The sequence below is a fragment of the Danio aesculapii genome, chromosome 3 (assembly GCF_903798145.1).
Source record: "Danio aesculapii chromosome 3, fDanAes4.1, whole genome shotgun sequence".
Lineage (NCBI taxonomy): Eukaryota > Metazoa > Chordata > Actinopteri > Cypriniformes > Danionidae > Danio > Danio aesculapii.
Genome location: NC_079437.1, coordinates 4,951,057 through 4,958,614, shown reverse-complemented (window position 1 = coordinate 4,958,614; position 7,558 = coordinate 4,951,057). Strand labels below are relative to the sequence as shown.

The window sequence follows — 7,558 nt, the reverse complement described above, 5'->3', positions numbered from 1 at the left end:
GAGTTGCGTGTACGCAATGACGTCATCACGCAAAATAATATGTTAATAAGAACCTATTTATTGTGCATCTGGATGTAATGTTTAAATATAATACATTAAACTGTGCCTCAGAGAGTAGAGACATGACAGGGTTACACTTGTCAGATACTACCAAGCGGCAACCTCCCGCTCTCCCTCGGGAAGCCAATACGGAAGTAACTAAAACTGCAATTCATCGACTCGCCTTTGGGGGCTGGCTCCAGGAAGTCCAGGTCATTTCTGACTGCAATGGGAAATTGGCCATTTTTACAGCTGATACAAACATGCTTACAGCCTGGTACAAATGATGGCTTTGGTGCATATAGCCATGATTAACCTCCATGACAACTGTGAGGGGGGTGAATTTTTTTATAACTCATCTGTTTCGGTTTATTAAGTTATATTAAGTCTGCATAATTAAGGGCGTGGCCACTTGAGTGACAGCTAGGTCTCGCTGCTCGCTGTCTCGTCACCTGAGCTGATTACGGCTAATTAGCCAATAAACTCGGCATATACATCGCATTTTTGTGTTGGTTAATGTTTCTTTACACAGTCAGCTGCCTTTTGGGATTATTTTCTACAATTATCAGATGATATGGGATGCTGTGTGCATTTAATTGTGCTCACAAACCATTCACGTGGCCTCCGTTTCCCATGTGAGTAAAGTTATATAGTTGTATACCATCTCTATAAATGTGTGTTTTATTTAAGATCATTTATCATTTATAATGTTCTTTAGAGCTGTAATGCCCTCCAGAATCTGACAGATTGATTAGCTGTAGGCTATAAAACAGTCATCTGAAGCGTTGTCATACAGTGTTATGCTGGAGTTCCTCAATAGTCTTGCATTTACTAACACAGACTATATCTGAAGTGTTTGGACGTATTTCGGGTTTTCCTCCTGTAGAAAAACGTCATAAGAACAATGCTTAGTGGCTCAGTGTATGACTACAGTGTTTTTAAAAGTCTAAACACTTTATTGATATAGTGTACAGCCAAGCACATGTGGTCAGAACACAAACGAGTCGCAGGTAATAAAGTATCAAGCGTTTCTCCCAAAGTAAAGTCTGTCTGCCAGGTCTAAGCAAAGTGCCAGCAGGTGTCTGTAGCTCCGCCCACTCTCCGCCTCTTTGCCCTTGTTTGGTATCCCACCGTGGGTGCGATGACGCGCGAACAAAATGGCGATGGTTGGCCGCGCCTACTTTTAGCTTCATTTGCGCTCTTTAGAAACCTATGGGTGACGTCACGGATGCTACGTCCATATATTTTACAGTCTATGGATACTACATGATGACATCACTAATATGCAAATTAGTCCGTGGCGTCATCTGGCAACATTTAGCTACTATTCGGCAGGCTTTAGCTACTTTTCATTGGAAATAGTTGGCAACACTGGTACGCGCATAGCCGCGTGTGCGTGGCGTGGCCCGGTCCACTTATCTTTGTGGCTGCTAGCTGCATATAAGTATAATTGATGCCAGTTGCAGTTTTATGCGCGGGAAAAGACAACAGCAGTCTGGAACCGAGAAGAGGAAAAAAGTACAAGATGAGTCGAGTGCATCACTTTCATGAATCTGAAAAACATATTTTGGTTGTGAATTAGTGAGGCTAACGTTTAAATTTCGCCACAACTGCACAAAATCTGCTTTATGTGTTGTTGTTCACGTTTAATTTTATGCTTTGCTGCTGTGCATTGTGCTTAAACTATGATAGGACATGACTTTTTCTCGTTTGCCCCTTTACCCCATGTTGCTGATAATTACACAAACTCAATTATTTGTATTAACTTGTGCAACACTTTACAATTCTGTTTGTACACCATCTACTGTACATACACATGCACAGCACAATTATTTCACTGTATCTATTATTTATCATTATATAGTTATTACTGTAACAGACTTTATTTGATTCTGTGAGGTGTACATTTCTCATGTTTGATAGGTAAGTGTGTGCAATGCGTTTTGTCCCTAGGGGTTTGCCGTAGCTGGGTTTTATGAGCATGCGCACAGGAACTGAAGTTACAGAGAAGTGTGAGAGTAAACCGTTCAGAATAGACCTTTTTCACAGCAGAATTGAATACCGGAAGCGCCCTCCGAAGCAATGCTTAGCTTATTCCGGTTTCGCTAACAGTCGCAGAAACATGACAGCCGCAGGACATCGGATGACATTTTCACTGTCAACTTTGCCTTAATTTGGACAAGAACAGGTTGTTCGCTTGGTTAATGAACTGACGTAGCCTAAATAAATCAGCATTTAAAAGGAATTTGTGCAGAAAATGTGTCTTACACGAAGTGTTTGCAACGTTAGGTTACAGTAAGGTGCGCAGCCAACAGCATAAGATCTGCAAACTCAAGCCATTCGTTAGCAAATAATTGTTAATAACTCTCCTGTATTTTTTTTTTTTACTCGCATTACACGACGTCTTTCACATATATTCGGAATAAGCATGTGTAAGTAATATGAATCGGTCACATATGTTTTGCAACTTCATTATCTGAGATGTATAACGCAGGAAAAGCTGCCTATAGAGAGACACTGCACAGTCGCACATGCATAGAGAGACACGCACACGCTGGTGAAGAGTGTGTGTTTACAGCAGTTTTACTGATAAATATGAGTTTGTACCTAAATTGTTAACAGTGCCAGACAGCATTTCCCTTTGTTTACACCTTTGCTACAACATACCGTTAACGCTAGGCACTGTGCATGTCATGATACATTTTAACAAGTAAAAACACTCACAGGTTGTGGCTCACAATCCACAGCTTCTGCTATTCTGGTTGGAGCTGCTCCTTCTTTGAGGAGTTTTCAGCTGAATCCAGCACTGAACTGAGAGAGATTCTGGAAGTTCACCATTGTCAAATGCTAGCTATATATTTATTATAATTCTCTGGAACATAATTAAATTAAACTGTAAGCACTTCTCTCTTTGTGTCGTGTCCTTTGGAGGCTCAAATACAAAAACAAAAGAAGCTCTGTGGAAATAGCAGCGTTTGGACGCCATTTTAGCTTTATCTGCTATAACAGTGTGTGGCGTGGTAAAAATACCTTTGTGATCTCACTAGCCTGGATGTTTCTTTTTTTCGTAGTCCTCAAAGTTTGTTCATTGTAGGCTTTGCTAAGCTAACTCTGAAAAAGCCAAGGTCTCCCTTTGCATTGAACTTTGAGCATTTTACATTCAGAGATGTTATGTTCACACAGCTACATTACATTTGAACTAAAGTTTCAAATATGATATCGTAGTGGACCACCCCTTTAAATGATTTTAAATGCATGATGTAGAGGCGAATTTTCCTGTTATGCTAGTGTCGCAGGTGGAAAACAGAAAGGTAAAAATATTCGTTAGTTTGTGATTCCACTTGTCATAACCATATTTGGGGTTTCCTGTCTCCATGTTGATTTTGCTAAAACCCAGCCTAGTCTGCATGAGATTCAGCAGTGTGCGAGTGAATACATCACTACATGCTGATAGGCTGCACAAGTCCTCTTATATGTTCCTTTGTGTTATCCAGAATAAACGAGGACATAATATAAAGGCATAGATTGGTATGATGTGTCAGTGATTTCAACAGAACACAGAAAACATTACGCTACACTAGTTCTTGTGTACACTAGAATCAGCTGTGCAGGCAGAGAGGAGGGAAAGTGCGTATGCATGTAAATGACACGGACATCTAACATCGCTGACAGCACGGAAACTGCCCAGATTAAAATCACCAATGACCTTCTTATGACAGCTGATTCTGGAATAATATCTATTGTCATCCTCCTTGAACTGAGTGCAGTCTTTGACACTATTTGTCACAGCACTTGACTGGTTCAATATCCCACTTGACTGGTTCAAATCTTATCTCTCTGGCAGCACTCAGTTCATTCAACTCAAATCTTTCACTTCCCAGCATTTTACAGTTTCTTCAGGTGTACCCCAGGGCTCAGTCCTGGGGCCCCTGCTTTTTATCATCTATCTCCTTCCCCTTGGTAATATTCTCCATAAATATAACACAGTTTCATTGCTATGCAATTAAAATTAAAGATTTTTTTTAAGATCAATATTATTAGCCCCTTTAAGCTATATATTTTTTGATAGTCTACAGAACAAACCATCGTTATACTTACCTAAAGTATAATGCATACGTATATGTAAACTTGCCTAATTACCCTAACCTGCCTAGTTAACCTAATTAACCTAGTTAAGCCTTTAAATGTCACTTTAAGCTGTATAGAAGTGTCTTGAAGAATATCTAGTCTAATATTATTTACTGTCATCATGGCAAAGAGAAAATAAATCAGTTATTAGAGATGAGTTATTAAAACTATTATGATTAGAAATGTGTTGAAGAAATCTGCTCTCTGTTAAACAGAAATTATATATTATATATATATATATATATATATATATATATATATATATATATATATATATATATATATATATATATATATATATATATATATATGTCTATACACATACACATTTATGTAGTGCGGAATTATGTAGTAATTTTTTTTTTGTATACAGAATTATGTGGTAGTTTTTCCCTCTCTGTATCTGATCTAAATAAAACATCCGAATGAGCTTTAATTACAGGATCTCCATTTAAAGTCATCCTCCCCCAAAACAAAGAAGAACAAGAGTTTATTTACTAAAGTCAGCTTTATTTCTACAGCACTTTATAGACTGTGAAAGCTGATTCATAAAGATGAACAGGACAATAATAAAAAGTCAGAGAACAATATTTCAGTTTTGTCTGAGAATATAGTCAATACATCAGGCAGAATAGAGGATAGGATATAATAGATACACACATTAATATTTCATGGCATGATCACTGTTCTCTTCATTCCATTGAATCTTTCCTTTGTTACAGAGAAAAATTAAGGAAACTTGAATAAACGTACAAGAATAACCAAAAAATAAAATGTATATGAATAAGCATAAGTGAATAAACATGTAAATAAACACAAATAGATGTAAATTAATAAACGTACATTAATAAACAGGAATAAACATAAGCGATTAAAGGTAAAATGAACTAATGTAGATTAAATGTGAACACATGTAAATGAATAAATGCAGACGACTGTCTAAACTTCCTCTTATTATAACACACACATATTGACTGTGCTCTGGGTATATGAGAAACATTCAGTGCCCAAAATATCACTGTTAAACCTGTTTCAAATCAATGTCAATTAGTTTTTAATCACATATTTCTTCTCTATTATTAGCCCCTAGTGAATTCACTGCAGATTCACTCATTTTCTCTGTTCAGCTACAGATGATCTGATCCTAATGAGGGAAGATCATAAACTCTTCTTCAGGCTCAACAGGATCCTCCTGTAGTTATTTTCCTATTCTGACTTCTATGTGAGCTCTGCATGATTCTCCTCCTCCATCTTCTCCTGTCCACGTCACACTCCTGATCTCGTCTTTGTTTATCTGAACATCCTTTACATAGAACTTCAGCTCAGAGATGCTCTCGATATCCTTGATTGATTTCTTGTACTTTATTTTCACAAAATTATACATTGGCATCGCATCCTTCAGTTTATCTTCAGCATCCTTCGCTAATGTACTTTCATCGTTGGTAATCAGATATCCGATTGCCTCTGACACTGTGCCGTCACGATTTTCCTCAATAATCACCTTAAAGAAGGAATCAGGCACTGCTTTCTTTGAGTCTCTGCGTCTTTGGTCTGCAGATTTGGCTTTTATTATTGGTCCAGTGTACATGTGGATGTTACAGATCTGGTCTTTTAGGTTTTTACGACACCATTCCTCTAAAGCATTCATCATGCAATTATTTAGCACAGCACACTGTGGTGAAATGTTGGTGGAAGAGAAAGTGTCATTATAGGCTTCCTGACACCACCTGTGATTGGCCGCCGCAGCAAGATGACCTCGAGTGTAGCCTGCGACTTTACTATGATTAGATAATTTACGTTTTACTTTTTCCTTTATGACTGAAGTGTCCTCGTTTAGTATCTCATACACCCATTCAGCATTCCTGGTGTTTCTATTGTATGACATGACGTAGGTTCTTTTTTTCTTAATTTCTTTTCTTGAAGGACATCCATCAATTAATTTATATTTGGATTTGACGGTTTCAGTTTCTTTAGAGGTGGCTTCCCTACCAAACAGCTCTGAGAGTGGGATCTTAATGCCAGTGGATGAAGAACTTGCAGATCCACCATCACTACACTTATCTGACGCCATCTTGATGAAATCTGTAGACAAATTTCAGCAACAGAAAGAGCTCTTGTATGAGCTTATTAATTTCACTTCTTTAATTTCTTCAAGGATCTTCTCCTCTGATCAGACTAAAACAATGTGCACAAGGACAGAAAAAAACAACATTATGTCAAAATTCCCCTTTATTCATTGATTGATTGAGAAGTGAGTTAAAGGTGGACTCACATGAACAGACTGAAGGTCAGATGAACACACACGTCTGCTGTGCTGATTTTACACCAGATTTTGCTCTACAATAACAGACAAACATGTTATAATGGGTTATTACAACTCAATAGCCACATTTCCACTGTCGGGCCAGTGCGAGCCAGGGCTTTTATCAGGCCGGGCCAACGATGGATAGCCTGGTAATGCGATTAACTGTTTTATACTGAAACTTTCCTTCTAAAAGTGCTTACTTGGTATTATCCAGATTTGTTTGCACGTTAAACACACGTCGGCCACAACAGAAAAAAAAAACCTGCAACTGCATTAATTGCGTTAATTTTTACCGCGTTAAACATTTAAAATTAATTGCATGCGTTAACGCACTAATTTTGACAGCACTAATAAGTGAAGTTTTCAAACTAATTTCGAGAGGAGCACGTGATATGATTGACTGCAGCTGGCCACTCATCTACATTCACTAGTTAGCCAATCAGATTAACCCCAACTCACTATAAGTAGCCTAGCTAGAACTACTCTCTTATCTTCGTTTTCCGAAGAAACCCCCCATCCACCCCTTCTCCTCCTTTTTTCTTTTATCACGGGGAGCTCTCGAGAACCACCTTATCTCGTTCTCCCCTCATATGCTCTATGGACCAGGCGGGAGCCCTGGGCTCACCTATCTCCGAGCTCAGGGTTCTCTCCCGGGACAGCATGCCAAACCTGCTAACAGTTGTCAAACAATATCTAAGTGTGAACTCTTGAATTATATATTATCTATGTTAGGTGTGCAATCTGATACAATGACACAAATCATAAAAATAAAGCTTCTTTATTTTGGTGTCATATCAAAACAAGACCTAAAAGGTAGGGATTAAGCCAAAGGAAGGCTGTATAATTTTTATGCACGAACTTACTTTCTCAGTTTTCGCTTTTAATTCAGTCATGCCCAGTGGCCGTCAATCCTTGAACCAGTCTCCATTATTGTAAGCTGCTTGCTTTTCTGTCTGTTCCATTACTCTGTATTTTTTAGATGTTTGCTCACACTTTTTTTGCAGTCTGATGCGCGTCAAATGCACAAAATGGCCAATTTGCGCCACAGGATGCCTAATGCTTCTTTGAATTGACTTCACATGTAAG

The 7,558-nt window shown here is 38.3% G+C and overlaps 1 pseudogene; it reads right to left on the bottom strand.

Annotated features, from left to right (window-relative positions):
• Positions 1-5,311: 5,311 nt before the first annotated feature.
• LOC130216801 (endonuclease G, mitochondrial-like) lies at positions 5,312-6,238 on the bottom strand (annotated as a pseudogene).
• Positions 6,239-7,558: the final 1,320 nt, after the last annotated feature.